Source organism: Ranitomeya imitator, chromosome 6 (genome assembly GCF_032444005.1).
Source record: "Ranitomeya imitator isolate aRanImi1 chromosome 6, aRanImi1.pri, whole genome shotgun sequence".
NCBI classification, from domain to species: Eukaryota; Metazoa; Chordata; class Amphibia; order Anura; family Dendrobatidae; genus Ranitomeya; species Ranitomeya imitator.
Genome location: NC_091287.1, coordinates 205109052 through 205137014, shown reverse-complemented (window position 1 = coordinate 205137014; position 27963 = coordinate 205109052).

The window sequence follows — 27963 nt, the reverse complement described above, 5'->3', positions numbered from 1 at the left end:
GTAAGTAGGCTAAATGCAGTTCAAAATTGCTAACAGGACTAAACTGGCAGCATTGCTTTGTTCAGCGGAGGACAACTGTAAGGAGTGGCTGACACAGTTACTAGGCCCAAATAAGTAAGTAGGCTAACTGCAGTTCAAAATTGCTAACAAGACTAAACAGGCGGCATTGCTTTGTTCAGCGGAGGATTTAACAGCACAGACTACACAGTGGTGGAGCAGGGAGATATAAGTATTGCAAGTGGTAGAGCACTGTTCGAGCTGGGGGGGAACACTCTCTCGTGGGCGGCGGTACTGGCACAGGGCCCCTCATCTTACGACGGTGTGTCTGACGTTGGTTGGACACCACCACCATCAGAGACACTTCATTGTACTATGAGGGACCCTGTGCCAGTGCCGTCGACCAAGAGTGGGCACACCCACCTGTCCAGGCAAATGAGACTCGCACGGGTGCTTGCGCCAGGTGGTGACCACGGCCCTGTGGGTGGAGTCAGCCCATTTAGGGAGGCATAAAAATGGCCTATGGTGGACACTCAGCAGCTGCAAATGGAGGAATTGGAGCAGTCAGTAAGAGGAGGCCAAAAGCAAGACATTTTTCAGGCAAGCTACGTGTCAGCAGGGGAAGGTGAGGCAAAATAATTTGCAATCCATGATTGGTTCATTTTAATGAAGGTTAGATCATCAAGATTTCAGGTAGCCAGATGTGTCCTTTTTTCGGTCAGTACTGAACCAGCAGCACTGAAGACTTTTTCTGATAGCACACTAGCAGCTGGGCAAGCAAGCTCCTGTAATGCATATTCTGCCAATTCAGGCCAGGTGTCTATTTTAGATGCCCAGTAATCAAAGGGGAATGACCTGTGAGGGAGAACATCTATAAGGGAGGAAAAATAGTTCATAACCATACTGGACAAATGCTGTCTCCTGTCACTTTGAATCAATGCAGCAGTACCTGTCGTGTCATTGCGAAATCACTCCACAACCTGGTGATAAAACCCCTCTGTCCAACGCCACTTCGGATTTTTGCACCTCTAGCACCTCTGCCATGTTGCCCCCTACAGCTCGTGTGAGAACCATCACCGCCGCTGTGTGCTGGGAATGCCTGAACCAAATGGTCTACAAGAGTTGCTTGTTTGGTAGCCAATATTTGCTCAAGGTTCTCATGTGGCATGATATTTTGTAATTTTCCTTTATATTGTGGATCCAGGAGGCAGGCCAACCAGTAATCGTCATCATCAGTCATCATTTTGATAAAGCGGGGGTCCCTTTTTAGGGTACGCAAGGCATACTCAGCCATGTGGGCCAATGTTCCAGGTGTCAATTCACTGCTTTTGCTGGGTTGAGGAGCACTTTCTTGCAAATCAACATCACTTGTGTCGCGCAAAAACCCTGTACCTGACCTTGAAGAAGCACTGCACCTCCAGGTTCAAGGTGTGAGCCAGGAAAGGTATGTGTTTCAGTTCTAAAAGGGCTATGGCAGCCATGAAATTCCTTCCGTTATCACTGACTAGCTTGCCTGCCTCATGATGTACACTGCCCAGCCATGACTGAGTTTCTTGCTGCATGTACTCGGCCAGTACTAACGCGGTGTGCCTATTGTCGCCCAAACACTTTGTTTCTAACACAGCCTGCTGACGCTTACCACTAGCTGTTCCATAATGTGACATCTCGTGTGCAACTCTGGCAGCTGCGGATGGAGTGATCGTGCGACTGCGCTCTGTGGATGAGCTTTCGCTTCTGGAGGAGGAGGAGGAGGAGGTGTGGCGAACGCCAACAGCCAACTGTTTCCTAGACTGTTTCCTAGGCAGAACTCTCCCACTATGACTGTCCCCTGTGGACCCTGCATCCACCAGATTAATCCAGTGCGCCGTGATGGACACGTTACATCCCTGGCCATGCCTACTGGTCCATACATCTGTTGTGAGGTGCACCTTTCCACTGACTGATTGCCTCAGTGCATGGACAATGCGGTCTTTGACATGCTGGTGGAGGGCTGGGATGGCTTTTCTCGCAAAGAAGTGCCGACTGCGTAGGTCATAGCGTGGTACTGCGTAGGCCATCAGGTCTTTGAAAGCTTCACTTTCAAACAACCGGAAGGGCATCCTCTCTAACGAGATTAGTCTAGCAATGTGGGCGTTAAAACCCTGTGTAGGCGGATGAGAGGATGAGTACTTTCTTTTCCTAACGAGAGTCTCTTGTAGGGTGAGCTGGACTGGAGAGCTGCATAAGGTGGAACTAGCGGAGGTGGTGGTAGACATGGCAGATTGAGAGAGGGTTGGTGATGGTATTCTCGATGTTGGCCTACATACAGTGTTTCCTACCAAGAACCTTGTGATTCCCTGACTGCTTTGGCCTTGCGACGTTACCTCCACATTTGCTGCTGGTGGAGTTCTAACCAGTGGGCTTACAGTGAGGGAAGCAATGTAGCGTTGCTGACTACCTTCATTCTGAGCAGGTGCACCAACGGTACGGGACGTTTGGTAGTTAGTGCAGGCTTGCAAGTGCATTCTGGTTAAATGTCTAAGCATGCATGTTGCATTTAAACTTTGAAGATTTTTCCCTCTGCTAAAGGTCTTTAAGCATTTCTTACAGATAACTTTTGACTGATCTTTCGGATCTTGGTTAAAAAATTGCCACACTGCACTCTTCCTACTATGGAATACCTTTTCAGGCATTGCACGCTGTGCTACTTTCACCAGATGGCCACGTTGTCCTAAAACTGATTTTGTTTTTGACAAACAATTTTGGCCTGATACGGGCCTGCCAGATGACAGCTGTTGCAATGTAGATGGCTGCTGTGGATCATCCTCCTCCGCTTCAGAGCTACTGGCAGCGGCACCCTCTTCCCCCAATGGCTGCCAATCTTGGTCAACAACTGGGTCATCTATCGCCTCCTCTTCAATGTCATGTGCACCTTCCTCTTTGTCACCGTGTAAGGTGCTATAGCGTTCGTGACGGGGCACCATAGTCTCATCAGGGTCAGATTCTGGCTCAGTACACTGCGAGGGCAGTGTAGTGATCTGAGTCAATGGAACAGCATAATAATCTAGCTGTGGCTGTGCATCTGTGCACTCCATGTCCGATTCATCTTGTAATGGGCAGTTAACAATTTCCCGTTCTAACCCAGGCACGGTATGTGTAAAGAGCTCCATGGAGTAACCTGTAGTGTTGCCTGTCGCATCCTTCACTTTTGGTTTGGGTGAAAGACACAAGGAAGAGACTTGTTCCTGACCGGGAGCATCCACTGATGACTCGCTGCTTTTATATTTCAAACTTTCTGAAGAGGAGGCGAAAGAGCTAGAGGTTGAGTCAGCAAGGAAAGCCAAAACTTTTTCCTGCTGCTCCGGCTTTAAAAGCCGTTTTCCTACTCCCAGATCATGGAGCTTTCGAGGCCTTGTGTAGCCAGACGATGACGCTGGCTCAAAACCTCGAGCCTTAGGTGCTATTTTGCTTTTCCCACTACCACCAGATGCTCCACCACCACCATCAGTACCAGCTGGCAACGACTGCCCACGGCCTCTTCCACCAGACTTCCTCATTTTTGGGAAAATCTAACAAAAATAACAACCGTTATATGGTACTGTAAAACAAGGTAGAAGGTGTATAGAAACTTGTTGAGAATTTAAATCTCCCATTTTTTGAAGGAGACTGAACCAAATCTCAGGCCCAGTGTATAACGCTACACAATGTAAGTGGCAGAACATTGCTGGAAGATATATACGACAAACTAACAGAACTGACATAGATCTACTTTGTGACAATTTAAATCTCCCTTATTTGGGGGGAGGCTGCACCAAAACTCAGGCACAGTGTATAACACTACACAATGTAAGTGGCAGAATGTGGCAGGCTGATATACGACAAACTAACGGAATTGATGTAAATCCACTTTCTGACAATTTAAATCTCCCTTTTTTGGGGGGGAGACTGCACCAAAACTCAGGCCCAGTGTATAACACTACACAATGTAAGTGGCAGAGCGTGGCTGGCTGATATACGACAAACTAACAGAACTGACATAGATCCACTTTGTGACAATTTAAATCTCCCTCTTTTGGGGGGGAGACTGCACCAAAACTCAGGCACAGTGTATAACACTATACAATGTAAGTGGCAGAACGTGGCTGGCTGATATACGAGAAACTAACAGAACTGACGTAGATCCACTTAGTGACAATTTAAATCTCCCTTTTTTTGGAGGGAGACTGCACCAAAACTCAGGCCCAGTGTATAACACACACAATGTAAGTGGCAGAACGTAGCTGGAAGATATATACAACAAACTAACAGAACTGACGTAGATCCACTTAGTGACAATTTAAATCTCCCATTTTTTGGAGGGAGACTGCACCAAAACTCAGGCCCAGTGTATAACACTACACAATGTAAGTGGCAGAACGTGGCTGGAAGATATATGAAAAAATAGAAGGACTGTAGTACAATTTCAATCTCCCCATAATGATCTCAGGACAAGTATGGCAGCAATAAAAAGGACTGCTGCACACAAAAGTGAGGACAAATAAACAAGATAACTGTGCAGAAAGGAGCAACAGGATTTTTGCTTTTAAAAAAGCAGTTGGTTTGCACAGCAGCGTACAAACAGCAATGCAGCTATCAGGGAGCCTTATAAGGCAGCCTAATAAGCTACAGAGCTGATGCACAAAAATATAAACTCCACTGTCCCTGCAAAGAAAAGGTGGTGTTGGACAGTGGAATTTGCTACAGCACAAGCAGTTTTGGGGCTTAACCTTCCCTCCCTAACTATATCCCTTCTTCTGATGCAGCTGCAGCAACCTCTCCTTATGCTACGATCGGCAGAAGTAAGATGGCGGTCAGCGTGGATGCCCCTTTATAGCCCCTGTGATGCTGCAGAAAGCAAGCCAATCACTGTCATTCCCTTCTCTAAGATGGTGGGGACTGAGACATATGCCATCACGCTGCCCACACTCTGCGCCCTCCTTCATTGGCTGAAAAATGGCGCTGAAAGCGTCATACGAAACGCAACTTTGGCGCGAAGATCGACGACCTCATGTCCGATCCCACACTAGGATCGGGTCAGGTTTCACGAAACCCGACTTTGCCGAAAGTCGGCGATTATTGAATTTGTCCAATCCGTTTCGCTCAACCCTAGTCCCATCATCCGGCAAATGTGTTGAATGAAAAAAAAACAAAAAAAAAAAACCACATACATACTCCATACATACTCCATATATACTCCATACATACTCCATACATACTTCATACATACTACGTACAGTACATTCATATATTACATACAATTCATACATATAGACATACAGTACATTAAACATAGATTACATACTCACCATTACTTGTCATTTTGATCCCCCAAGCCAGTGTAATCTGTAAAAAAGATTAAAATAACAAACAACCAATATACTCCCTGTCTGTAGAAATCCACGAGTGTCCCACGACGATCTCCCGTGGAGAGCAGCAGCATCCGATGATGCGACCGCTCTCCAGGGGCTCCAGGAACACAATGATGGGAGGAAGGTATCCTTCCGCACTGTATTCCTCCTCCGCCGCTGTAAAAAAATAGTCCCTAGTCTCACTTTTGGCATTGCTGGGTGAGAAATTTTCCCACGCAATGGTGCAGGTTTTGATGCTGGTTTTTGGTGCCGTTTTTTATCCTGTTTTTGATGCAGTTTTTGGTGCACTTTTTGATGCAGGTTTTTGATGCTGTTTTTGATGCGATTTTTGATGCTGTATTTGATGCTGTTTTTGGTGCAGTTTTTGATGCAGGTTTTCGATGCTGTTTTTGATGCAGATTTATGTGCAGGTTTTGATGCTGATTTTTTTTTTTTTTCGCAGTGCCTGCGATTAAAGTGAAATTAAGTCACTCCTCTCCACACCCATGAGGGCATGGGGAAATGTGAATATTAATTTCACTATAGCAGAGGGAACAGGCTTAGGCTTCCTGTCACCTGCTGCTGCTCTGCTGGCACCTGGGGCCCGCATAGCAGCTGCGTGGTGTGCCGCTATTAGCGACACCCCACTGGCTGGGGGCCACTAGAGCAGCGGTGGCCCTAGACAGCTGCTGGCCCTGTATGCCAGCAGGTGTCAGGGCCTGTGCCCACCGGAGAATCCTCCGGTTCTCTGATGGCCCAGTTCGACCCTGCTCTCTCATACTCGTCACTGGAAGTTCAGCATATCATCTCATGGCAAAAAACTCTCTGAAGATCTGAAAAAAAGAGTTGCTGCTCTTCATAAAGATGTAGACGCAAACAAGGGTAAAAAGCAACCCATAAAGTATATAATCTTAAAAATTTATTTTCATTTAGAATAATTAAAACAAATAAACAGAGAAATCAGATAGTATTAGGGTATGTGTCCACTTTCAGGATGGCCGGCGGTATCGCCGGAGGGCTTAGCCGCTCTGCGGTAAGCCCCGCCCCCTTTCTGGGACGCGATGATGCCGGATGTGTTCACAGCACACATCCGGCATCATCGCTCCCCACCATAGGGCCCTGTGCTATATCTTGCGGCGACGCAGCGTCGCCGCAAGATATACGGACATGCTGCGATCTTAAAAGACGCGCAGCATGTCCGGAGTCGCAGGGCCGCCGCGTGCGTGTTACCACGCATAGTGGAGACGGGATTTCATTAAATCCCCTCCACTATGCTGTAACATCTGGACGCTGCGTGTCTGACGCTGCGGCTCTATGCAGCGTCAGACACGCAGCGTTTCCTGCACGTGGACACATACCCTTAATAGAGGCTTCTGAGCAAAAACACAGGGAGAGGCTATTAAATACAAGCTGCATTGAACAATTTGTACTGCACAAATATACTCTATGGGTTGTTTGTTGACCCTTCTTTGCTTCTACATATGTTTTTTCATCCTAAGTCTATCTTTTGTATGGTTATCTTTTGATATTGTCTACATAAAGATAGCCTAGGCTATAAGAAGATTGCCAACACACTGAAACTGAGCTGCAGCACGGTGACCAAGACCATTCAATAAACTATGGTAAACCGCAAAAAGAAAAAAACCCTTAAAAATATTTTTAATAAATATGCATTAAAATGCTACCCATAAACAAACATAATACAAATTACCAATACAAGAGCAGGGTAAAGTTATACAAATAGGGTCAACAAATGTACCAAAAGAGGGAGAAAAAATCCTAGACAGACCCTAAGGGGTAACCCTAGTGGACTAACCCTTCCTGACAGTGGAGGTTGGCACCCTAAATTTCGATGTGGCGCTCCCACTCCACGTCGGCTGTCCCTCCTATCCCTCAATGTTCCTTTCAGCTACCCATGCCCAAACACCATTCACACATATCTCTACATGACTAGAATAAACTGCAGAAATTGCAACAAGAAGAATAAACAAATAAAGTAGGTGTCCTAGATATAATGCTCAGACCTAATACAGGGATTTTGAATGATTTCACACTACGCATTTAGGTCAAAAAACGAAAGAAAATATTTAGGTTAGATAGAGACTAGCTGCATTAATATCGCAGTGACCATGACTAAACCCAATAATCCTTAAGTATAGAGACCATCATATACCTCACGGATCAACATATTGGGTGGATCAGTATCCATATCAGTTCATCATAAATATCCTTGTTTCAAAGCACTGCCCTTAATTCATGAAACACTGACACCAGGCTGTTGCTGAAAAAAACGTTCTACACAAATAGCAATGTCCCACTCATTTAGGGCTAGGTGTCCAAACATCAGAGAAACGAGCAGCTTGGTATCGCACTGCATAGGTCATGGTTCAATTTTTCTCCCTCTTTTGGTACATTTGTTGACCCTATTTGTATAACTTTACCCTGCTCTGGTGTTGGTAATTTGTATTATGTTTGTTTATGTGTAGCATTTTAATTCATATTTATTAAAAGTATTTTTAAGGGTTTTTTTCTTTTTGCAGTTTACCATTAATTATACCCTTGCAATATTTATTCTGGTATTTTTTGGCTTATACAGTAAACTAAAAAGACGGGTTCCACTCAGAACTGGTCTCACTATGGTCGACCAAAGAAGTTGAGTGCATGTTCAGTGTCATATCCAAAGGTTGTCTTATCAAAATAAACGTATGAGTGCTACTAGTATTGTTGCATACATCGGAGCAGTGTCGCCATCGGAATCAGCGTGGGAGCAAGGAGGAGATGTGAGTATTGTTTTTTTTATACATATACCAGTGAGTCATGGTTGTATGAGGGGAGCTGAATAATACCCTATGGGAGGAGCTGCATAATACCCTATGGGGGAGCTGCATCATACCCTATGGGGAGGGAGCTGCATCATACACTATGGGGAGGGAGCTACATGATACCCTATGGGGAGGGAGCTGCATCATACCCTATGGGGCGGGAGCTGCATGATACCCTATGGGGGAGCTGCAGAAGACTCTATAGGGGGATCTGCATGATACCGTATGGGGAGGGAGCTGCATGATACCATATGGGGAGGGAGCTGAATGATACCCTATGGGGAGGGAGCTGCATGATACCCTATGGGGAGGGAGCTGCATGATACCCTATGGGGAGGGAGATGCATGATACCCTATGGGGAGGGAGCTGCATGATACCCTATAGGGAGGGAGCTGCATGATACCCTATAGGGGAGCTGCATCATACTTATGGAGAGGGAGCTGCATCATACCCTATGGGGAGGGAGCTGCATGATACCCTATGGGGAGGGAGCTGCATGATTCCCTATAGTGGGAGCTGCATCATACCCTATGGGGAGGGAGCTGCATGATACCCTATAGGGTAGCTGCATGATACCTTATGGGGAGGGAGCTGCATGGTACCCAATGGGGGGAGAGCTGCATGATACCCTTTAGGGTAGCTGCATGATACCTTATGGGGAGGGAGCTGCATGGTACCCAATGGGGAGAGAGCTGCATGATACCCTATGAGGAGGGAGCTGCATGATACCCTATGGGGGAGATGCAGAAAACCCTATAGGGGAGCTGCATGATACCCTATGGGGAGGGCACTGCATGATACCCCATGGAGAGGCAGCTGCATGATACCCTATGGGGAAGGAGCTGCATGATACCCTATAGGGAGAGCTGCATCATGCCCTATGGGGAGGGGGCTGCATGATATTCTATGGGGGAGCTGCAGAAGACCCTATGGGGAGGGAGCTGCATGACACCCTATGGGGAGGGAGCTGCATGATACCCTATGGGGAGGGAGCTGCATGATACCCTATGGGGAGGGAGCTGCATGATACCCTATGGGGAGGGAGCTGCATGATACCCTATGGGGAGGGAGCTGCATGATACCCTATAGGGGGAGCTGCATCATACCCTATGGGGAAGAAGCTGCATGATACCTTATGGGGGAGCTGCAGAAGACCCTATAGGGGGAGCTGCATGATACCGTATGTGGAGGGAGCTGCATGATACCCTATGGGGAGGGAGCTGCATGATACCCTATGGGGGAGCTGCATCATAACCTATGGGGAGGGAGCTGTATCATACCCTATGGGGAGGGAGCTGCATCATACCCCACGGGGGGAGCTGCATCATAACCTATGGGGAGGGAGCTGCATCATACCCTATGGGGAGCTGCATGATACCCTATGGGAGGGAGCTGCATGATACTCTATGGGGAGGGAGCTGCATCATACTCTATGGGGAGGGAGCTAAAGATACCCTATGGGGAGGGAGCTGCATCATACCCTATGGGGAGGGAGCTGCATGATACTGTAACACCCCTCAACAATCGTTCAGAAAATGCACCTGTCATATGCATAAGAATATAAAGATGATGCTGGCCAAAGATAGTATTAATAATGATATTTCTGAAGGTATGTAACCCACTAAAGATAGATAATCCTCCTCGATTAATAACACTGCTTAAATCTTAGCATCTATAATATAACGCTGGGAGCGTCACTCTGTCTGAAGCCTTTATAGACTGCGCAGGCGCAAGCGCCGGCGCAGTCTGGCCCCCACAGAATGATGCTCCCAGGAGATCGCGGTATGCGTAAACACTGAACGCACACCGCGATCTCCACCGGAGAGTCAGGGACTGCCAGGAGGGTAAGTATATTCACCTTTCCCCGTTCCAGCGCTGCATGCGGCTCCGTCTCCCGGCTCCTCTGCTGTGACAGTTCGGAGGGCGCGATGACGCGCTTAATGCGCGCCGGCGCCGCCCTCTGACTTACCAGTCACAGGCAGAGGAGCCGGAGTGTGTCTTCAAGAAAATGGCGCCGGAAAGCGCGGACTGCGCAGGCGCCGATTCCTGCTGCCGGAATCGGCGCCTGCGCAGTCCGCGCTTTCCGGTGCCATTTTCTTGAAGACACACTCCGGCTCCACTGCAGGTGTGTCTTCAAGAAAATGGCGCCGGAAAGCGCGGACTGCGCAGGCGCCGATTCCTGCTACCGCAATCGGCGCCTGCGCAGTCCGCGCTTTTCGGCGCCATTTTCTTGAAGACACACCTGCAGAGGAGCCGGACAATAGGTGAGTATGGTTTTTTTTTTTTTTTATATGGCAGCAGCATACGGGGGCATACACACTGGAGCGTCTTATGGGGGGCATATAATACAATGGTGGCGCAGGATGGGAGCAGCACATGACAGAACGGGGGCAGGATGGCAGCAGCACATGACAGAACGGGCGCAGGATGGCAGCAGCACATGACAGAACGGGCGCAGGATGGCAGCAGGACATGACAGAACGGGCGCAGGATGGCAGCAGCACATGACAGAACGGGCGCAGGATGGCAGCAGCACATGACAGAACGGGCGCAGGATGGCAGCAGCACATGACAGAACGGGCGCAGGATGGCAGCAGCACATGACAGAACGGGAGCAGGATGGCAGCAGCACATGACAGAACGGGCGCAGGATGGCAGCAGCACATGACAGAACGGGAGCAGGATGGGAGCAGCACATGACAGAACAGGCGCAGGATGGCAGCAGCACATGACAGAACGGGCGCAGGATGGCAGTAGCACATGACAGAACGGGCGCAGGATGGGAGCAGCACATGATAGGATGGGAGCAGCAAATGACAGAATGGAGGCGCAGGATGGGAGCAGCACATGACAGAACGGGGGCGCAGGATGGGAGCAGCACATGACAGAACGGGGGCGCAGGATGTGAGCAGCACATGAGAGGATGGGGATGCAGGATGGAGCAGCACATGACAGAATGGGGGCGCAGGATGGAGCAGCACATGACAGGATGGGGATGCAGGATGGAGCAGCACATGACAGGATGGTGACGCAGGATGGAGCAGCACATACCAGGATGGAGACCATATACCAATATAAATGCTCGCCACCCGGGCGTAGAATGGGTTCAATAGCTAGTAAATATATAAACTAGTATGGCACAGCTCGCAGCATGATTAAAGGTAATAACAATGCTTCACATGATATAGTTCTTACACAAATCATATCTCGCTGCAAAACAATATCAAAACCATTAGAAGACAGAGGATTCAGATTACAACAATGGAAGAGTGTATAGATGGGTTCATCGGGCCAACAACCTCTCTTTGATGATTCAAGCAGAACAGTTGGGAGACAATTAGGTCAAGACATGTCTTCTAGTGATTTTTTATCATCAGACCCCAGCGATGCAGAAGGCAACTCCGGAGGGGGCGCAGAAAATCAAGGATATAACAGAAAGAAAGGCAGACGAGACGATACAAGAATTGGTCACCAATATACAGGAGAGAAACCAGGTGTTAAGGACTGGCGGAACGCACCAAGTATAGATGATAAGAAACTAGGTGCGTTCGCAGTCCGAGGACCACCGTGCAGGTAAAAGACCATGCTGCTAGTAAGACGGACTATATGGCGGTACTAAGTATACACACATGGGTTAACTTCACCCTGCGTGAAGGAAGCGATCCTGTTGCGTCACAGGACCGCAGTACCGCACATAGAGCGCGAGCAAGGAGTCAGCGAACTCAACCCCTACACAGGATTGAAGTCCGATTAGACACTTGCTGGCACAACACCGCAACTGGGTGTGTAAGGAAACTTATTAAATAGAAACTATAGGCACGAGAGTGCGTGCGGTGCCGCACTGACGGACGCCACTAACCACCCAGGCTTGGGTAAGGAAAGCGCAGAGGAAGCGCACGGCGCCGTACTGGCGGACACAGCCACAGGACGCTGTGATGTGTGTTACGTGTAGATGGCTAGTCGGGCGCTAGATAGCTACCATCATCCGCGAACAGTCAACAACACTAGGGAGGGATACTTAGGAGCTTTCATCCATCGACATACATCCATCTACACACACACATTATAACAAGACAATACTAGCGCATGGCCGTGCGGTCATGCGCAGTTTATATAGTTGCAGCACAGGAAGTAGCTACAGAAGGTTTGCCCTTTCAGGACCTGCCAAGAGGACCAATGGGATGTGCTGCAGTGCCTGAGCATGTGACCCTCGATCTCCAACAGGAGATCTTGCCCTGGGCATGCTCAGTGTGTGCAAATAAGGACTTAGTCCCAGAGAAGCCCGCTCGCCGCAGATCAGTGCAGGGTACAACAGGAGAGCCAGAAAAGGCAGCAGTAACCCCCTGCACAGAATCAGTCCCAGCAAGACGCTGGGAGCGACGCCTCCGCTGAGCAGAGCCCACTGTGGCCGAAGCAGAATGGGAGACCGCAGCAGACACGGATCGAGATTCCCCCTGTGCAGCAGAGGAAACTCGACTCCTAACACCAGGTTCAACAAGAAGAGATGAACAGCAGTACACAGGATAATGATCAATCAGGTAATTTACAGATTGTTACAGATATGTCCTATCAGAATCAGAAACTAAGGTGTTATTAAGAGAACTCTCATTTTCTCCCATGAACTCTCTGAACAAGTTTATATTGGTTAAAGATCTGTATCTTTTCTGCTGTCAGCTAACTTTTAGATTGCTTTACCATCAACCTACTTTATTGGACACATTTCAAGATAATAAGAAACAAGCTTTCCGCGACCATCTGGAATTATTACAAGAAAATGAATCTCCATTATCCAGGGACAAGTTTACTAGATGTCTTCCATCTTAAGCAACTCCGTCCTTTTCCTTATTTCCTGGGGTCCAGATATTTTTTTACAAAGTTTGTCGAGATATTGAGAAATTGAAATTGGACCCCCACAAACAAAATAAACTTAGCAAGGAAGAGAATAGAGCGCTATAGGATCTGAAGAATAACAAAGAATTTTTGGTACGTGAAGCTGATAAAGGGGGAAATGTTGTCTTATGGCTACATGACCAATACTTAAGGGAGGTTACACGACAACTCGGCACGCAGTGATCATTGTTATACTGTCCTACCCTCTGACCCCACTACTTTCTTTAAAGACCAGGTGGATTGTCTCATTAATAGGGCTCTTCGAGACAACATCGTGACCAAGAAGGAAGACGATTTTCTAACAACACCTTCACCGGTTATACCTACCTTCTATGCTCTGTCTAAGATCCACAAGTCTCTCATTGATCCACCAGGTAGGCCTATTGTCTCCGGCATCGGCTGTATTTTTGAGCATCATTGCATTTATGTTGATCATTTTTTGCAGCCACTGGTCACATCTTTAAAATCCTTTACCAGAGATTCTGCTCACCTTCTGCAACTGGTCGAAAACTGTGAAATCCCTGAAAATACACTTCTAATCAGTATGGATGTGGATTCCCTATATACCAGCATTGCACATCAAACAGGTATGCGGGCAGTCACATATTTTTTGGAAAATTCCAAAGAGAGGGCTATAGAGCATGATAACTTTATCCTAAGACTCTTACAATTCATACTGGAAAAAAATTATTTTGTGCTTGATAGAAAATTCTACAGACAAATGTCTGGCACAGACATGGGGGCTCGTTGTGCTCCCTCTTACGCCAACCTGTTTCTTGGGTGGTGGGAGGAGTCAATAGTTTATCAACATTGGTTTTATCAGTCCATGGTTCATACCTGGCAATGCTAGATCAATGATATTTTGCTGATTTGGACCAGTTCCTAGGAGGACTGTAATCAATTAATTGAAGATCTTAATGTCAATAATTTAAATACAAGCTCACATCTGTAATTTCAGAAACCTCCATCGACTTTTTGGATCTGATGCTCTCCGTCACAGACTCAAGAATAACATGTGGGTTGTACCGTAAGACTACAGCTACCAATAGCCTTCTTCACTTCTCAAGTTTCCATCCTTGCCATCTCAGAAAGGGAATACCAAAAGGTCAATTTCTCGGCTTAAGGAGGAATTGTAGTATGGATGGAGAATTCATGTATCAAGCAAGGGACCTTTCGAATTGGTTCAAAAAGAGAGTTTATCCACAAAGAATCATTTCTGGAGCATTTCAGCACGCACTCCAACAAGACCGAAAAAATCTCTTTAAGAAAAAGGTACGTGAGTCCACCCATTCCCTCGCATTAATTACCACTAGAGTTGAGCGACTTTTACTTTTTTAGGATCGAGTCAGGTTTCGTGAAACCCGACTCTCTCAAAAGTCGGGTCGGGTGAAATCGGCCGATTATTGCGAAAAGTCGGGGGTCGGCCAAAAGACGAAACCCAATGCACGTCAATTGGGAATCAAATTTGGCAGTGAGTGGAGGACAGGAAAACACCTACAGTGCCCATTTTAATGCCAAAAACATCAATTCGGATTTCTTAAGCTTGTCAATCTTAATTTACTTTATAATAATAGTTAGACATTGAAAACAGGGGCTCATTTGGCTAAAGTTGTGGGGGGGTAGGGATGGCTCAAGATTTTCGTGGGCCCAGGGAACGTGGAATACGTCACGGTGGTGGAGCAGGGAGAGGTAAGTATTTTAACTTTGCAAGTGCTGCGATCCTGAGCAAGCGGGGGGGGGGGGCACTAGTTGGCACTGGCACAGCGCCCCTCATAGTATGGTGGTGTGTTTGACGGCGGGCGGCGCCTCCCACTGCCAGAGACACTTTTGTGTACTATGAGGGGCCCTGTGCCAGTGCCAACGAGTTTGCCCCCCCCACCTGATAAAGGAACCTGCACTTTCATCTGCACCTTCCTCTTTATCCCCGTGTAAGGTGGTATAGTATGCGGGAAGGGAACCTGAATTTCAGCAGGGTCAGATTCTGGCTGTGTAGAGTGCAAGGGGAATGTAGTGGTCTGGGTCAATGTACCAGCTGATTCTTCTAGCAGTGGCTGGCCAATGGGCAGAATGAGGAGGAAACACAGATATAGGCCAAAATAAGAAAGTATGCTAAATCCAGTTCAAAATTGGTAACAGGACTAAACAGGTGGCATTGCTTTGTTCAGCGGAGGACAACTGTAATGAGAGGCTGACACAGTTAGTAGGCCCCAAAAAGTAAGTAGGCTAAATGCAGTTCAAAATTGCTAACAGGACTAAACTGGCGGCATTGCTTTGTTCAGCGGACGACAACTGTAAGGAGTGGCTGACACAGTTACTAGGCCCAAATAAGTAAGTAGGCTAAATGCAGTTCAAAATTGCTAACAGGACTAAACTGGCGGCATTGCTTTGTTCAGCAGAGGACAACTGTAATGAGGGGCAGACACAGTTAGTAGACCCAAATATGAAAGTAGGCTAAATGCAGTTCAAAATTGGTTACAGGACTAAATAGGCGGCATAGCTTTGTTCAGTGGAGGACAACTGTAATGAGTGGCAGACACAGTTAGTAGGCCCAAATATGAAAGTAGGCTAAATGCAGTTCAAAATTGCTAACAGGAGTATAGCTTTTTTCAGCGGAGGAGGACATCTGTTATGAGAGGCTCACACAGTTACTAGGTCCAAGTAAGTAAGTACGCTAAATGCAGTTCAAAATTGGTAATAGGAGTACACAGGCGGCATTGCATTGTTCAGTGGAGGACACCTGTAATAAGTGGCTGACACAGTTAGTAGGCCAAAATAATAAAGTGAGCTAAATGTCAGCCAAAAAAATATTCATAAATAAACTGGTGGCATAGCCAGGTACAGGGGTGGGCTCCTCTGCTGAGTAACAGACAGTGGCAGTTGGTGCAAAGTATTAACTGGTCTAAATGGAGGCCAGGGCCTCTGTATATTTTTACTATCATCTATCATTTCAACAAATTTGTATTGACAGTGCCATTGAAGGATTTAACAGCACAGACTACACAGTGGAGGAGCAGTGAGAGGTAAGTATTGCAAGTGGTAGGGCACTGTTCGAGCTGGGGGGGAACAGTCTCTCGTGAACGGCGGAACTGGCAAAGGGCCGCTCATATTACAATGGTGTGTCTGACGTTGGTTGTGCACCACCATCATCAGAGACACTTCATTGTACTATGAGCGACCCTGTGCCAGTGCCGTTGCCCAAGAGTGGGCACACTCGCACGGGTGCTTGCGCCAAGTGGTGATCACGGCCCTGTGGGGGGAGTCAGCCCATTTAGGGAGGTATAAAAATGGCTTATGGTGGACATTCAGCAGCTGCAAATGGAGGAAATGGAGCAGTCAGTAAGAGGAGGCTAAAAGCAAGACATTTTTCAGGCAAGCTACGTGTCAGCAGGGGAAGGTGGGGCAAAATAATTTGAAATCCATGATTGGTTCATTTTAATGAAGGTTAGATCATCAAGATTTCGGGAAGCCAGATGTGTCCTTTTTTCGGTCAGTATTGAACTAGCAGCACTGAAGACTCTTTCTGATAGCACACTAGCAGCAGGGCAAGCAAGCTCCTGTAATGCATATTCTGCCAATTCAGGCCAGGTGTCTATTTTAGATCCCCAGTAATCAAAGGGGAATGACCTGTGAGGGAGAACATCGATAAGGGAGGAAAAATAGTTCGTAACCATACTGGACAAATGCTGTCTCCTGTTACCTTGAATTGATGCAGCAGTACATGTCGTGTCTGCGGTCATTGTGATATCACTCCACAACCTGGTCATAAAACCCCTCTGTCCAACGCCACTTCGGATTTGTGCACCTCCAACACCTCTGCCATGTTGCCCCCTAGAGCTCGTGTGAGAACCATCACCACCTCTGTGTGCTGGGAATGCCTGAACCAAACGGTCTACAAGAATTGCTTGTTTGGAAGCCAATATTTGCTCCAAAATCTCATGTGGCATGATATTTTGCAATTTTCCTTGGTATCGTGGATCCAGGAGGCATGCCAACCAGTAATCGTCATCAGTCATCATTTTGATAATGCGGGGGTCCCTTTTTAGGATATGCAAGGCATACTCTGCCATGTGGGCCAATGTTCCAGGTGTCAATTCCCAGCTTGTGTTGGGTTGAGGAGCACTTTCTTGCAAATCAACTCCACATGTGGCCCGCAAAAACCCTGTACCTGACCTTGCAACGCCACCAGTTTCTATTGCCCCCTGAGAAGCATCCTCCTCCCATAAATATTCATCCCCATTATCCTCCTCCTCTTCTTCGTCCGCCACCTCGTCCAGGAGAGTTCCCTGAGCAGACAATGGCTGACTGTCATCAAGTCTTTCCTCCTCCTCGGCTGCAGACGCCTGCTCCTTGATGTGCGTCAAACTTTGCATTAGCAGACGCATTGGTGGGATGCTTATGCTTATGATGGCGTCGTCTGCACTTACCAGCCGTGTGATTTCCTCAAAACACTGAAGGACTTGACAGAGGTCTTGGAGCTTCGACCACTGCACACCAGACAACTCCATGTTTGCCATCCAACTACCTGCCTGTGTATGTGTATCCTCCCACAAATAAATGAGAGCACACCTCTGTTCGCACAGCCTCTGAAGCATGTGCAGTGTGGAGTTCCACCTTGTTGCAACATCGATTAATAGGCGGCGCTGGGGAAGATTCAGCGATCGCTGATGGTTCTGGATATGGCTGGAGTGTACAGGCGTCCGACGAATGTGCGAGCAAAGTCTTTGCACCTTCAGGAGCAGGGCTGGTAAATTTTTCAGGAAGCACTGCACCACCAGGTTCAAGGTGTGAGCCAGGCAAGGTTTGTGTTTCAGTTCTGAAAGGGCTATGGCAGCCATAAAATTCCTTCCGTTATCACTGAATACCTTGCCTGACTCAAGATGTACACTGCCCAGCCATGACTGAGTTTCTTGCCGCAAGTACTCGGCCAGTACTTCCGCAGCGTGTCTGTTGTCGCCCAAACACTTCATTTGTAGCACAGCCTGCTGACGCTTACCACTAGCTCTTCCATAATTCGACACCTCGTGTGCAACACTGGCAGCTGCGGATGGAGTGGTCGTGCGACTGCGCTCTGTGGATGAGCTTTCACTTCCGGAGGAGGAGGAGGAGGAGGGGTGGCGAATGCCTACAGCCAACTGTTTCCTAGACCGTGGGCTAGGCAGAACTGTCCCACTATGGCTGTCCCCTGTGGACCCTGCATCCACAGATGGGACATGTAACGTCCCTGGCCATGCCTACTGGTCCATGCATCTGTTGTGAGGTGCACCTTTCTACTGACTGATTGCCTCAGTGCATGGACAATGCAGTCTGGGACGGCTTTTCTCGCAAAGAAGTGTCGACTGGGTAGGTCATAGCGTGGTACTGCGTAGGCCATCAGGGCTTTGAAAGCTTCCCTTTCAAGCAAACGGTAGGGCATCATCTATAACGAAATTAGTCTAGCAATGTGGACGTTCAAACCCTGTGTACGGCGATGACAGGATGAGTACTTTCTTTTCCTAGTCAGAGTCTCTTGTAGGGTGAGCTGGACTGGAGAGCTGCATATGGTGGAACTAGAGCTGGGGGTGGTGGACATGGCAGATTGAGAGAGGGTTGGTGGTGGTATTCTTGATGTTGGCCTATCTACAGTGTTTCCTACCAAGAACCTTGTGATTCCCTGACTGCTTTGGCCTTGTGACGATACCTCCACATTTGCTGCTGGTGGTGTCCTAACTGGTGGGATTACTGTGAGGGAAGCAATGTAGCGTTGCTGACTACCTTCATTCTGAGCAGGTGCACCAATGGTACTGGACGTTTGGTAGTTAGTCGATGCTTGCAAGTGCATGCATGCTAAATTTCTACGCATGCACGTTGTATTTAAACTTTGGAGATTCTTTCCTCTACTAAAGGTCTTTGAGCACTTCTTACAGATAACTTTGCACTGATCATTCGGATCTTGGTTAAAAAATGCCCACACTGCACTCTTCCTACTATGGATTACCTTTTCAGGCATCGCACGCTGTGCTACTTTCTCCGGATGGCCACGGTGTCCTAAAACTGTTTTTGGATTTGACAAACATTTTTGGCCAGATACGGGCCTGCCAGATGAAAGCTGTTGCGATGTAGATGGCTGCTGCGGATCATCCTCCTCTGCTTTGGAGCTACTGGCAGCGGCACCGTCTTCCCCCAATGGCTGCCAATCTGGGTCAACAACTGGGTCATCTATCACCTCCTCTTCAATGTCATGTGCACCTTCCTCTGTGTCACCGTGTAAGCTGCTATAGCGTTCGTGATGGGGCACCATAGTGTCATCAGGGTCAGATTCTGGCTCAGTACACTGCGAGGGCAATGTAGTGATCTGAGTCAATGGAACAGCATAATACTCTAGCTGTGGCTGTGCATCTGTGCACTCCATGTCCGATTCATCTTGTAATGGGCTTTTAACAGTTTCCCTCTGTCACGATTCACACCGTGACCATCACCCCCACGTCACGGATCCGGGTGACTTTAGGCCAACAGATGGCTATCACCTGTGCAGTGGGGCTTATCTTAGTTAAGTCTTCCTGCTATGTACTGGTGTACTGGCTATTGGGCACGCTGCAGCGACGCAATATAACTACTCCCGCTCAGGCAGGAACAATAATTATCAACGCCACAGTCGCTACAACGACACCCAAAGGTACAGCACACGGTATGCTGCCACCAGCTTCGATTAAACGAGTCCAAAGCTAACTCAAAACAGTAGCGTAATTCCCTTCAGAAGACTTAGGGTACGTTTTAGAGCACACAAAAACGAAAACTAGTAATTTATATATTTTACTCCGAAAGAAGGCAGTGTTTGTAAAAAGGCATACAAAGATGTTACAAAAGAGACAATTGAAATATGTACAAAGTAATTATAAAATAAAGGGATTAAAGGGAACCTGTCACCTGAATTTGGCGGGACTGGTTTTGGGTCATATGGGCGGAGTTTTGGGTGTTTGATTCACCCTTTCCTTACCCGCTGGCTGCATGCTGGCCGAAATATTGGATTGAAGTTAATTCTCTCTCCTCCGTAGTACACACCTGCGCAAGGCAATCTTGCCTTGCGCTGGCGTGTACTACGGAGGACAGAGAATGAACTTCAATCCAATATTGCAGCCAGCATGCAGCCAGCGGGTAAGTAAAGGGTGAATCAAACACCCCAAAACTCCACCCATATGACCCAAAACCGGTCCCGCCAAATTCAGGTGACAAGTTCCCTTTAAATGAGAAAAGGTAAAACTCACATGTTCTCAGGTAATTTCAGGCAAAACCATGCTGATAGGCAGTGCTCCCAAATATCCCAATGCATAGTGCAGCTCCGCAGGCAAAAAACTCAGACTCAGACTGCAGGCTTAAGTGTGGGGCCTATTTACTCCAGCCTCGGGAAATCACTAAAGGGTTGGTTAATGATATTCACTGAGGTCAGAGATCTTTACGTTTTCAGACCCTGGAGACAAAGAAATTCCTGACTGAGAAGGGAGGGACCACAGGTGGCTTTGCAGGATTGGTCACCTGCAGTTTAAAGCCACACCCTGCTCACACACTAGCTTCAAATTACCCAGTGTCTGCCATAGGCCTGATTTGTGTATTCAGGGGGGGGGGGAGAGAGGGGGGATTACAGCTGCCATGCTTTTGGGACCATGGTCAGAGGTGCAAAAATCCCTCAGCTATGGTTTTTACATTATCGTGACATACATTTTCCTCAGACCCTCTCTAACCCAGGCACGGTATGTGTAAAGAGCTCCTTGGAGTAAACTCTAGCATCGCCTGCCGCATCCTTCACTTTTGGTTTGGGTGAAGGACACAAGGAGGCGACTTGTTCCTGACTGGGAGCATCCACTGACGACTCGCTGCTTTTAGATTTCGAACCTTCTGAAGAGAAGGCAAAAGAGCTAGAGGCTGAGTCAGCAAGGAAAGCCAAAACTTTTTCCCGCTGCTCCGGCTTTAAAAGCTGTTTTCCTCCTCCCAGATAAGGGAGCCTTCAAGGCCTTGTGTAGCCAGACGATGACGCTGGCTCAACACCTCGAGCCTTTGGTGCTATTTTGCTTTTCCCACTACTACCAGATGCTCCACCAACACCACCATTAGTACCAGCTGGCAACGCCCGCACTCGGCCTCTTCCACCAGACTTCCTCATTTTTGGAAAAATCTAACCAAAATAACAACCGTTATATGGTACTGTGAAACAAGGTAGAAGGTGTATATAAACTTGTGGAGAATTTTAATCTCCCTTTTTTGGGGGAGAGGGGGAGACTGCAACAAAACTCAGGCGTAGTGTATTACACTACACAATGTAAGTGGCAGAATGTGGCTGGAAGATGTACGACAAACTAACAGAACTGTGACGTAGATCCACTTAGTGCCAATTTAAATCTCCCTTTTATTTGGGGGAGACTGCAACAAAACTCAGGCCCAGTGTATTACACTACACAATGTAAGTGGCAGAACGTGGCTGGTGATGTACGACAAACTAACAGAACTGTGATGTAGATCCAGGGTCGGACTGGCCCACCGCCCAGGGAGGAGGAGAAGGAGGAGGAGGAGGAAGAAGAAGGAAAAAAAAAAGAGACGCGGGCCCTGTAAATCTTCGGACGACGACGACCGCCGCCACGACCAGGGGCCCCCCCCGGTGCCAGCGCTGGCATCGGGCCCCCCTTCTAATACTCACCTCTCCTGGTTCCTGCGGCAGCTGCAGTGTCTTCAGTGCCCTCTGACTCTGTGATGTCTCAGGGCAGAGGCTGCGATGACGTCATCACTGCGCGCTCAGCCTCTCTGTCCGGAGCATTGCAGAGCCGAGAGACACTGAGTGCACCGCACCTGCGCTTGGAACGGGAGAGGTGAGGATTTTTTTTCTTTATGTCTGACTGGGGCCCATAATAATTTATGAAGGAGCAGGGGGGGGGCATAATACTGTGCGGGGGGGGCATAATACTGTGCGGGGGGCATAATATTGTGCAGGGGGAGGGGGGCATAATACTGTGTGGGGGCATCATAATGTGTGGAGGAGCTGGGGGGGAAATACTGTGCGGGGGCATAATACTGTGTGGAGGAGCTGGGGGGGGGGAATACTGTGTGGGGCCCAGGGCATAATACTGTGTGGAGGAGTTGGGGGGGGGGGATACTGTGCCGGGGCATAATACTGTGTGGAGGAGCTGGGGGGGAAATATTGTGCGGGGCATAATACTGTGTGGAGAAGCTGGGGGGGAATACTATGCAGGGCCCGGGGCATAATACTGTGTGGAGGAGCTGGGGGGGAAATACTGTGCGGGGGCATAATACTTTGTGGAGGAGCTGGGGGGAAATACTGTGCGGGGCATAAAACTGTGTGGAGGAGCTGGGGGGAAATACTGTGCAAGGGCATAATACTGTGTGAAGGAGCTGGGGAATACTGTGCAGGGGCATAATACTGTGTGGAGGAGCTGGGGGGGAAATATTGTGTGGGGCATAATACTGTGTGGAGGAGCTGGGGGGGGAATACTATGCAGGGCCCGGGGCATAATACTGTGTGGAGGAGCTGGGGGGGGGAAATACTGTGCGGGGGCATAATACTGTGTGGAGGAGCTGGGGGGAGATACTGTACGGGGCATAATACTGTGCAGGGGGGCAATAATACTGTGCAGGGGGAAATAATACTGTGTAGGAGGTGGGCATAATACTGTGCGGGGGGGCATGATACTGTGTGGAGGAGCTGGGGGGGAAATACTGTGCGGGGGGCATAATACTGTGTGGAGGAGCGGGGAGCTCATAATACTGTATGGAGGAGCTGGGGCATAATACTGTGTGGAGGAGCTGGGGGGCGTAATACAGTGTGGAGGAGTGGGGGTCCCATAATACTGTGTGGAGGAGCTGGGGGGGCATAATACTGTGTGGAGAAGCACAGGGCCCACAATACTGTAAGTAGGAGCAGGGGGCCCATGATGGAGAAGCAGTACATGGGGCCCATAATACTATATGGAGGACTATGAGGTGCCCATAATACTGTATGGAGGAGCATTATATGTGGCCAATAATACTGCATGGAGGAGCATTATATGGGGCCAATAATACTGTATGGAGGAGCATTATATGGGGCCAATAATATTGTATGGAGGAGTTGGGGGGAAATACTGTGCGGGGCCCAGGGCATAATACTGTGTGGAGGAGCTGGGGGGAATACTGTGCAAGGGCATAATACTGTGTGAAGGAGCTGGGGAATACTGTGCAGGGGCATAATACTGTGTGGAGGAGCTGGGGGGGGGAATACTATGCAGGGCCCGGGGCATAATACTGTGTGGAGGAGCTGGGGGAAAATACTGTGCGGGTCATAATACTGTGTGGAGGAGCTGGGGGGAATACTGTGCAAGGGCATAATACTGTGTGGAGGAGCTGGGGGGGGAATACTGTGCGGGGGCATAATACTGTGTGGAGGAGCTGGGGGGAATACTGTGCGGGGCATAATACTGTGCGGGGGCATAATACTGTGTGGAGGAGCTGGGGGGAAAATACTGTACGGGGCATAATACTGTGCAGGGGGGCAATAATACTGTGTAGGAGGTGGGCATAATACTGTGCGGGGGGGCATAATACTGTGTGGAGGAGCTGGGGGGGAAATACTGTACGGGGCATAATACTGTGCAGGGGGGCAATAATACTGTGTAGGAGGTGGGCATAATACTGTGCGGGGGGGCATAATACTGTGTGGAGGAGCTGGGGGGGAAATACTGTGCGGGGGGCATAATACTGAGCGGAGGGCATAATACTGTGTGGAGGAGCGGGGAGCTCATAATACTGTATGGAGGAGCTGGGGCATAATACTGTGTGGAGGAGCTGGTGGGGGCGTAATACAGTGTGGAGGAGTGGGGGTCCCATAATACTGTGTGGAGGAGCTGGGGGGGCATAATACTGTGTGGAGAAGCACGGGGCCCACAATACTGTAAGTAGGAGCAGGGGGCCCATGATGTGCTGTATGGAGAAGCAGTACATGGGGCCCATAATACTATATGGAGGACTATGAGGTGCCCATAATACTGTATGGAGGAGCATTATATGTGGCCAATAATACTGTATGGAGGAGCATTATATGGGGCCAATAATACTGTATGGAGGACCATTATATGGGGCCAATAATACTGTATGGAGGAGCATTATATGGGGCCAATAATATTGTATGGAGGACTATGAGGTGCCCGTAATACAGTATGGAGCACTATGTGTTGACCATAATACTGTATGGCGGACTATGAGGTGCACATACTACTGTGTAGAGGACTATGTGGTTGACCATAATACTGTATGGAGGACTATGAGGTGCCCGTAATACTGTATGGCGCACTGTGTGGTGCCTATATTTTGTACTATATCTGTTTTTTTATCTGTGCATCAGGAATCGTGGCATGTGTTAAAGGGGCCCATGAAAACCTGGAGCTGACCCTGGCGACAACGCACATCAAGATGAATACCGGCTGCTACTGTGACAGGGCACTCTGCTCTGTGACAGTCACATGGCAGTCTTGTTAAATGACTCCTGCAGCCTTTGATAGCAGTAACATTGAAAGTCTGCTGGCCTATGTGACGTCAGCGCGTGGCCTGTCACAGAGCAGAGCGCCCTGTCACAGCTGCAGTCGGCAGCCATTGTAACGACCACGCCGAATATGAAGCTAAAAGAGGATGCTGGGGAGCGCAAGAAGGTGAGAAGAATCCCCCCTCTGTAGTTGGGCAAGGTAGTGGCCATAGGGATGGACATAGGGGCCCAGGGAGGGTACATTAAATAAAGGGGCCCAGGATTAGGACATTATTACTGGAAGGGGCCCAGGATAGGGACCTTATTAAGGTGGACATTGGGGTCCAAGATGGAGACATTAAATAAAGGGACCATGGATCTGGCACTTTATTAAATAAAGGGGTGACATAATTACTTCATTGAGGTCAGGATGAGGAACATACATTATTGGTTTATGGTGGCAAATGGGGACATAATTGCTATAGGGGCCAATCAGGGGACATTATTACTGCTGTTATTTACTTTTGATCTTACTGTCTTCCATGTAGAGAACAAAAGGGTCTTGCTGCTGAGCAGGGTGGCACTATGTCTTTTTTTCTTCATCTGACATAGTATAGAAGTCGAGGAAAATAGTGGGGAATGTGCACTGGAAGCGATCAGCTAAAGCTAACTGTGTTATTTTCTGCAGAGACGAGTCTTTGCTGGAAGAAGTAATGGTGGTCTGCACTGGATGAAGAAAAAAAGACCTCAACTACAGATGTCACCGGTGAGTCAGTGTGTTGCTTGTACACTTACACTATATACTGTGTACAGAGCTCCTGTGTATAATGTCACGACTCACTGGTGATCACTGTATTACCCATACACTATACAATATATACACAGCTACTGTGTATAATGTCACTGGTGATCACTGTATTACTTGTACACTGACACTATATATAGAGGTACTGTGTATATTGTCACTGGTGGTAATAACAGTGTTGTTGTTATAAACTTAGTGCTAAGTGCAGTGGAGATCAGTATCATGGGTCAGAAAAGAGGCCGAGAGACAACAGGTTAAGAGTTCAATAATATTTATGATGGTATGCAGGTAAACAGCTATGACACAGCAAGTTAGTAGCAGACAGAGCTGGATAAGCAGTAAGCACGTGTACAGACCGTGGAAGTCCAAGTATGTCAGATGCAGAGACCTGGAGACCAGGCCAGCCTCCTAGCAGGGAACAGTCCAGCAGCAGAGATGAGTGCAGAGCAGATCCAGGGAAACAAGTCTTACGATGAAGAGATGTAGATCCGGAGACAGATGGGGTATCCCAAGGTAATGAAGAAACCAGCAAGATAGCAGTTCTTCCAGCTTGATCACAAGTCCAGGAACAAGATACTCAAGCAATGAGTAATATACAGAACTCCCTTATATACACCACAGACAGGAACAAGGAAAGTCTGACAGGAAGCAAGATGGCCCCCGTGAGGCCAGTGACTCCATCTTAGGTAAGGGCAAAAGTAACCGAACTGAGGGCAACAGCAGACAGGAACAGATGTACAGTCCAAATCCTTACAGTTGTTAGTATTGTGGTTTGTATTCATAATCAATATTGTAGTATTCGGGCTATATGTGTTGGTAATTTGTGGTCTGGTCACGGCGTGGCAGTATTTCTCCTTGTATGTGGTATCATGTAGTCCCTATATGCTGGTAATATTTATTTTTATTTATTTTTAGTCATTTATATAGCGCTATTATTTTCACAGTGCTTTACAGACATTATTTCCACTGTCCCCAATGGGGCTCACAATCTAGATTCCCTAGCAGTATGTCTCTGTAAATGTGGGAGGAAACCAGAGTACCCAGAGGAAACCCACGCAAACATGGGGAGAACGTACAAACTCATTGCAGATGTTGTCCTTGGTGGGATTTGAACCCAGGACCCCAGCGCTGCAAGGCTGCAGTGCTAATCTCTGAATCGTGCTGCCCTAATATGTCATATTATACGGTTACTGTGTGGTGGTAATATGTGATCTGTTCATGGTGTGGCAGTATTTGTCCCTTGTATGTAGTATTATTCGGTCACTATGTGGTCTGGTCATGGTGTGGTGGTATTTCTTCCTGTATGTGGTAATATTGGTCTTGGTATAGTGGATTGTGTTGTGTATGGCGGTCATTTTGTTAATTCTGTCACACTAGGGTGCGACCCGTCTTAATTGTCTGCTGCCAATTTAGATGTGAGGTTTTACAGCCGGAGAAATCAGGACACACATGCAAGCAATTGTCTCTCAAAAGATTCCTGCTTTTATTGGTCGGACCGCTCTTTTATAAGAGAAATCAGGCGGTCTCAGCACATTACATCATAGTTCTTTCCAACTTAATTATCACAAGTCATTTGATTGATTATATTGTTTGTTGCTTATTCTGTACCGTTATGATCCTAATGACCTGTTCTAGGTCAGGTTGGCATCTGTCTATGCACGGATTCTACTGATCTTCAGTCTATTGGGAATTGATCTCCCTATGTACAGGTGTATTTACTCTTGATAACACTAGTGGAATTACAAAGTCCATCTAGACATTGGCATATCTTGGCACATCCTGGGATGGAATAATAAACAGAATTAAATCTTATAACAGTGGATCAGAAAACCTTAAAGTGACATGAATCTAATACTAAGCAAAGTGTCCATATAAGTTTGGTTTCAGTATATCTTCATATGCTATACATTCTCCCCTTAACAGTCCCCCCTTTGGAGATATGCAAAATCAAACCCTGATCTCGTCGAGCCTATCGATCTGTCCTCTTGGCGCCTATCTAGCTGAAAAAATGCCGGAGCCTGGCTAACTAATTTTCACCGTATATACGAGACGGCCCATCTCTAGTAGATGGACCCCCTCCTAACGGACTTTGCACCGGAGGAAGTCAGATCCTGGTCTCTCCGTCATCAGTGCGCTTCAGGTAGGCATATTCCGAGGGGTATGGATATGGCATTCCTTTCATGGTCTCACAGCAGCATTTTTCACAGCAGCATCTTCCGTCTATAGGATCTTCGAAATCAGCATGCATGGTCATCACTGTGGTTTCCAAGGTCTTCGTCATCATCTTTTTAAGGCATGGAGCTAAGCAGCATAGCATTACGGCTAATATAATTAAAACACATAGGACAGCTATTCCAAACTTTGTGAGTGCTTTTTGATCCCTTACCCCTGAGTTTCGGGCTAATTCTTCGGATAGGTCAGTAAGGCCTTCAAGTGCTCTGGATATACTCTCATCTGGGGAGGTGTTGTTAGGTATGTACGTACAACAGCTAGTACCTATCATTTTGCAGACTCCACCTTTCTCTGCTAGGATCATATCTAGGGCCATCCTGTTTTGGAAGGCCATGATGGATGTGGGACCTAGTTGATCAATAAGCCCCCTTATA